The sequence below is a fragment of the Macrobrachium rosenbergii genome, chromosome 2 (assembly GCF_040412425.1).
Source record: "Macrobrachium rosenbergii isolate ZJJX-2024 chromosome 2, ASM4041242v1, whole genome shotgun sequence".
Taxonomy (NCBI): domain Eukaryota; kingdom Metazoa; phylum Arthropoda; class Malacostraca; order Decapoda; family Palaemonidae; genus Macrobrachium; species Macrobrachium rosenbergii.
The window spans coordinates 31480848-31488347 of record NC_089742.1 but is presented as its reverse complement, the minus strand read 5'-3'; the positions used below and the strand labels follow the sequence as shown (position 1 = coordinate 31488347).

Genomic DNA, 7500 nt, shown 5'->3' with positions numbered 1-7500 from the left:
CCTCTCCTCCTCCTCCTCCTCCTCCTCTCTCTTCGGGAACCAACATCATAAAGTTTTAGGCACATATGCGCCGCTTAAACCACCATGGGATCGGAGGATACCTTATCGCCGAGCCGAAGGAATTCAAAAGGCTCGTAAAAAGGATTCTCGACTCCTTTTAAGTGTCTTTAGGAAGCGAGTATCCTTCAGATAAGGGGAGGCCTAGTTTTTCTTTTCCTTCTTCTCCTTCTGTTTCCACTTCGTCTTGATTTTCATTTTTTATTCTCTCCCCTTTTCTTGGGACTTAGGAATAAGGAATTATTTGTCTTATTCTGTTTTATATTTTTTTACCTCGGGGCTGGCGTGCAGTGATAATAATAATAATAATAATAATAATAATAATAATAATAATAATAATAATAATAATAATAATAATAATAATGAGTTACAATATATTCATTGCATTGAGGCAATGTTATTGATTTTATTCCAGTAATAATAATAATAATAATAATAATAATAATAATAATAATAATCATGAGTTATAATATATTCATTGCATTGAGGCAACGTTATTGATTTTATTCCAGTAATAATAATAATAATAATAATAATAATAATAATAATAATAATAATAATAATAATAAGAGATAACAGCAACAGAAATGAAATAAGGAAAATAAATGCAATAATAATCATCATCATCTCTATTATTATTATTATTATTATTATTATTATTATTATTATTATTATTATTATTATTATTATTATTATTATTATTATCCCCTAGCCTCTCCTCATTTTATTATATAACTTTCCCTTAACCTTTTCTTTACATTGTAAGAACCTTCCGTCTAAATAGGGCACCAAAGTTTAACATACCGACGGAAACCATAAATTTATATGCTGTATTGCCATATTAATGGCTAGAATTATTTCCCGGCTCCGTTATTCCACGAATCTCCCGCGAGAAGAAGAGCAGAAGAAGAAGAAGAAGAGGAGAAGGAGGAGGAGGAGGAGAAGGTAGAAGATGAGGAAGAAGAGGAGGAGGAGGAGGAGGGGAGGAGGTAGAAGAAGAGGAAGAAGAAGAGGAGGAGGAGGAGGAGGAGGAGGAGGAGGAGAAGGTAGAAGAAGAGGAAGAAGAAGAGGAGGAGGAGGAGGAGGTAGAAGAAGAAGAAGAAGAAGATGAAGAAGGTTAATGGAAGAAGAAGAAGAAGAAGAAGAAGAAGAAGAAGAAGAAGAAGAAGAAAAGAAAAAGAAGAAGAAGAGGAGGAGGAGGAGGAGGAGGAGGAGGTAGAGGAAGAAGAAGGAGGTTAGGGGAAGAAGGAGAAAAGAAGGTTAGGGGAAGAAGAAGAAACGAAGGTTAGGGAAGGAGGAGGAGGAGGAGGAGGAGGAGGAGAAGAAGGAAGTTGCAACTTCCCCTCATTCGAATTTAATCCTAAAACTCCAGTCTCGTAAACTTCTCGAATTGCGTTGAGCGTTAATCAAACGCAGCTGTAGAGGAGAGAGAAAAAAAAACAGGTGTAGTGCAACTAACGAACAGCTGCCGTGGGGGTCTATGGGCTATAATATGCTGCCCTGGGGAACTCCAACCATCCCCCTCCCTACCCCCTCCCCTCCCCCTACCACCCTGTGAAATGTACGGCAGGCCTTTCTTCACCTTTCCTAGCCAACCTCCCCCCCTAGCCCGACACACTAACATAAATTCACCCCTACATTAAATCGAGGAAATTATTCATAAACTCCTTGAGAAAATTTTCTCTCTCTCTCTCTCTCTCTCTCTCTCTCTCTCTCTCTCTCTCTCTCTCTCTCTCTCTTTTATTATTAACAGTTGTGATACTAATAACAATATCTAAGCTTCACTGGTACCAATTTCAGCCGCTAGAGGGCTTTGTTTGAAACCACGCTGGTGTGCGTGTAAGTTTGTTTGTGTGTAAGTGTGTGTGCGCACGCGCGCACTGGTACTATTTGTATACATGTTTGCTGCTTTTTATGCGCATGTATGCATGACTCCAGCGTTTTAATTGCAGAATATTTCATCCTGCGATGCATGAGTTTCCGGATATTTCAGCCTGCAATGTATGAACTGCAGGATATTTCAGCCTCCAGTGCATAAGTTCCAGGAGGTTTCACCAAGTAGTGCATAAATTACAAAATATTTCAGCCTGTAATGTATAAATTTCCGGATATTTCTGCCTGCAATATATAAATTTCAGGATATTTCAGTCTGCAATGTATGAATTTCAGGATATTTCAGCCTGCAATGCATAAACAGGAGATTTCATCAAGTAGTGCATAAATTACAAAATATTGCAACCTGTAATGGATGAATTTCAGGATATTTCAGCCTACAATGTATGAATTTCAGGATATTTCAGCCTGCAGTGCATGAATTGCAGGATATTTCATCCGGTAATGCATAAATTGCAGGATATTTCAGTCTGCAGTGCATGAATTGCAGAATATTTCAGCCTTCATTGTTTTGAATTACAGGATATTTCATCCTGCAAGGTATAAATTGCAGGATATTTCAGCTTGCAATGTATGAATTACAGGACATTTCATCCTGCAATGTATAAATTGCAGGATATTTCTGCCTGCAATGTATGAATTACATGAGAATTCAGGCTGCGATGCAAGTAAGAAGCATTTTTTTTTATTTTAAGATAAATATATTATATTTACTACAATAGTATATTTGCTACAATGATGAATGTGTATTAAAAAAAAATCTAATATTCGAAATTTTGTACTTTTCTGGGCTGTTCCTGAGACTAATTCATTTCTATATGAAGACAACTACAAAAGCATAAGTTAATATCACAGTAATTCCTTAAATATTATTATTATTATTATAATTATTATTATTATTATTATTATTATTATTATTACTATTACTATTATTATTATTATTATTATTATTATTATTATTATTATTATTATTATTATTATTATTATTATTATTATTACTATTATTATTATTATTATTATTATTATTATTATTATTATTATTATTATTATTATTATTATTATTATTATTATAACTTCTTATCCTTTGTATCTTAATATTATGTGCAGTATTTTTTTACAATGTTTATTTCTATGGCCCTGAATTGAAATAAAGGATATTATTATTATTATTATTATTATTATTATTATTATTATTATTATTATTATTATTATTATTACAGCTGGGCTTCGGCTGACGTAAGCAAAAACACACTCAAACCAAACGGGGAATTTCAAACGAAATTTCAGACGAGCAAAACAATTCTAATAAAAGCAAAGGCAAGCATAAAAGCAAATACAACAAAGACAACACGCGTTAACGGACGTGGAAAACAAACACAATCTGTCAAAATAAAAAAAGAAAAAAGCAAAAAACCAAAAGACAAAAAAGCTGACAAAAGAATTTAACAAGCATCAATCAGTGAATTCCGGTCCATCAACCCATACAACTTTTGCAGCGATGTTTATTTGCTGTTCCCGTCGGGTTGAGCGACAGTGGACAAATTGCCGGCTGGCCGGTTCATCCATCCATCCGGACTGTTCATCCAGCCGGAATTGGATGAACGAGTCATCCGGATAAGGATTCGTCGCGCTTCGGACGCGTTTTTGGAAATTGGCTTTTGTGTCGTGCTTTCGTAAAAAGTGAGTTTCTGTACGCTGCTGCTGTTAATTGTGCTGCTGTTACTGCTGCTGTTACTGCTGCTGCTGCTGCTCTGCTGTTAATGCTGTTGCTGCTGTTCTTGCACTGCTATTTCTGCTGTTGCTGTTAATTGTGCTAATATTAATTCTAGTGCTGTTCTTGTACTGCTGCTCCTGCTGTTCTTGTACTGCTATTAATGCTGTTGCTGTTAATTATGATGCAATTTCTACTGCTGCTGTTAATTGCGCTCTTATTTCTGCTGCTGTTGTACTGCCATTGCAGCTGTTAATTGTGCTGCTATATCTGCTGCTGCTGTTAATTGTGCTGCTATATCTTCCGCTGCTGTTAGTTATGCTGCTATTTCTGTTGCTGCTGTTTTTGCACTACTATTGCTGCTGCTGCTGTTCTTGTACTGCTATTATTGTTCTCGCTGCTGTTCTTGTACTGCTGTTACTGCTGTTGCTACTGTTCTTGTACTGCTGTTGTTGCTGTTGCTACTGCTCTTGTACTGCTATTACTGCTGTTGCTGTTATTTACGACTACTGCTATTGGTTCCCTGCACCGGTTGTAATAACGTTTTTGCTGATGATAGACAGCATTACCGATATTATTCAAATTGCCGAAACTACATTGTCTTGACTAATAGTAATGGCATTCTTAGGATTACTGTCACTCACACATTCCTACTCCAACACTCAAGAATATAAAAAAAATCCTGAAGGATTCCTCCGCGTAGGATTAAATCCTCCTTAATCCTAGACGTTGTACTGAACCGCAGAGATCAGGCAGATCTTACCCTGGAGAATTTTTGATAAAATTCCACGCCAAGTTTTAATTAGGCAAAGTCTTCTCTTCAAATTACAGCTTTAGGTTTGCATTTTAGATTAAACTTTGCTGATCTGCATGATTTTGAGGCAATATAACGAGGTCCCTTGGCTTTTCTGAACTTGGTATTGTTAATGCATTAAGCAATACAGCAACGAACAGACCCATATCCTTCCGAGTGCAATGTACAAAGTCAGCTTTGAAGCCTCTGAAAAAAATAGCAATTCACTTCTTTCATTTAATTTTTTTTCTGGCTATGTTAAGGGATCTTTACTACTTCAAGATTGTTCCTTTTTAGTTTCCTGTAAAAGAAAACTATTGTGCCGGCTTTGTCTTCCGTGCGGACTTTATTCTGTCTGCACTTTTTTCTGTCCGCCCTCAGATCTTAAAAACTACTGAGGCTAGAGAAATGCAATTTGGTATGTTGATCATCCACCCTCCAATCATCAAAAATACTAAATTGCAGCCCTCTAGCCTCAGTAGTTTTTATTTCATTTAAGGTTAGATTTAGCCATAATCGTGCTTCTGGCAACGATATAGGATAGGCCACCACGGGCCTGTGGTTAAAGTTTCATGGACCGCGGCTCATACAGCATTATACCGAGACCAACGAAAGATAGATCTATTTTCGGTGGCCTTGATTATACGCTGTACAGGAAACTCGACTGCGCTGAAGAAACTTCGGCGAATTTTTTACCTGTTTTATTTAATTCGGGTTTCAAAAACTAAACCAACGCAACGTTTTTTCAATAAAGATTCTTTAAAAGTATCTGAACAACAACCTTGGTGATCGAGTTAATAACATTTATTAGTGTTGTCATAGTCTGCACTTCCTCCTCAGATGCGAAATGTTTCGAGTACCTTGTCAATCATTAAACCTTATAGCCGAGTCTCTGTCACTCCTTAAGCAATATAGATCACGAAACACTATGGATGAATCTCTCTGGCACTGCCTAAGCTACATAGAAATTTAATAAAGCGTAGAAAGGATCATTTCACTCACTATGTCGGTCGTAGCATTGTGACAGCTATTTTCAAGGAAACATGGTAATGAAAATTAGTTTTAGGAGTAAGCAGGCATAAGTTAGGTCAAGTTCTAGTAATTTTTTTTTTTTTTACAGAAACATGGAAAAATTTGTTTTAGGAGTAAGCAGGCAAAAGTCAGGTCAAGTTCTAGTAATTTTTTTTTTTTTACAGAAACATGGAAAAATTTGTTTTAGGAGTAAGCTGGAATAAGTTAGGTCAAGCGTTAGAATTTTTTTTTTTTGGGGGGGGGGTTGCAGAAACATGGAAAAATTAGTTTTAGGAGTAAGCAGGAATAAGTTAGGTCAAGCATTAGTAATCTTTTTTTTTTTTTACAGAAAATTGGAAAAATTAGTTTTAGGAGCAAGCAGGCATAAGTTAGGTCAAGCGTTAGTATTTTTTTTTTTTTTTTACAGAAACATGGAAAAAATTGTTTTAGGAGTAGGCAGGCATAAATTAAGTCAAGCATTAGTAATTTTTTTTTTTTTACAGAAACTTGGAAAAATTTGTTTTATGAGTAGGCAGCTATAAATTAGGTCAAGCATTAGTAATTTTTTTTAACAGAAACGTGGAAAAATTAGTTTTAGGAGTAAGCAGGCATAAGTTAGGTCAAGCTTTAGAATTTTATTTTTTTACAGAAATATGGAAAAATTAGTTTTAGGAGTGAGCAAGCATAAGTTAGGTCAAGCGTTAGCATTTTTTTTTTTTTTTTTTACAGAAACTTGGAAAAATTAGTTTTTGGAGCAAGCAGGCATAAGTTAGGTCAAGCGTAGGTATTTTATTTTACTGAAACATGGAAAAATTAGTTTAGGAGTAAACAGTCCAAAAGGTCGGTCAACTTAGGTTTGGTTTGTAGGCTAAAACAATTTATTACCGACGTGAACAAATACCGTAGATCACTGACCTGGTAATACCGCATTTATAATGAAGCATTAAACTCATTATAAACACTCATCATACGCATTATGCAAAATATAATAACCTACATTACACCGTCCATCGGCACTGTAATGACGCCACATTAGGGGCATCATTTAAGACATATTAACGACTCGTTGAACGACAGTCATTAATGTACAGTGCAGAGGGCATCATCATTCATGCACCATTAATTCAATTTCGTTAATGGGACAGTTTCGTAGATATCACTGATGTAACTTTTAACGAAAACCGCCGATGGACGACTGTCATTACTGAGTCTTTTGACGGGGAAAATTGTATTTCACCTTATTTCGTTATTTTCTGTCATTTTTTTTTCTCTTTTTAGTCTTCTATAAAAGAAAACTATCGTGCCGGCTTTGTCTGTCCGTCCGCATTTTATTCTGTCCCCACTTTTTTCTGTCCGCCCTCAGATCTTAAAAATTACTGAGGCTAGAGGGCTGCAAATTGGTGTGTTGATCATCCACCCTGCAATCATCAGACGTACCAAATTGCAGCCCTCTAGCTTCAATAGTTTTTATTATATTTAAGGTTAAAGTTAGCCATAATCGTGCCTTTGGCGACGATATAGGATAGGCCACCATCGGGCCGTGGTTAAAGTTTCATGGGCCGTGGCTCATACAGCATTATACCAAGACCGCTGAAAGATATATGTTTTCGGTGGCCTTGATTATACGCTGTAGCGACTGTACAGAAGAGTCGATTGCGCCGAAGAAACTTCGGCGCATTTCTTACGTTTTATTTTTGTGTCTGTTTTCTCTTTCCTTACGTCTTTTCTTCTTTTTGTGGTTGTCTCTTCATTCCATTGTTTCTCTCTGTTTTCCTTTTGTCTCATTTTTATTTTATTTTATTTTTATATTGTCTTACTTTGAAATTTTTCGTTAGCTCCATGAAACCGTTTGCATTTTTAGAATAATAATAATAAGTCTATATAGATGGGGAGAGAGAGAGAGAGAGAGAGAGAGAGAGAGAGAGAGAGAGAGAGAGAGAGATAGTAGAAAAGAGCTAGATATCACAAGAAAGAAAGAGAGAGAGAGAGAGTGTTGAAAAATAGTAAAATCAAGACATAAGCGAACCCAACACAA

General features: G+C 35.9%; 1 protein-coding gene across 15 annotated transcripts in view; it reads left to right on the top strand.

The window, feature by feature from the left end:
- LOC136844823 (nephrin-like) overlaps positions 1-7500 on the top strand; it is a 532521-nt gene that overhangs the window by 284251 nt on the left and 240770 nt on the right. The gene's annotated exons all lie outside the window — the stretch shown is intronic.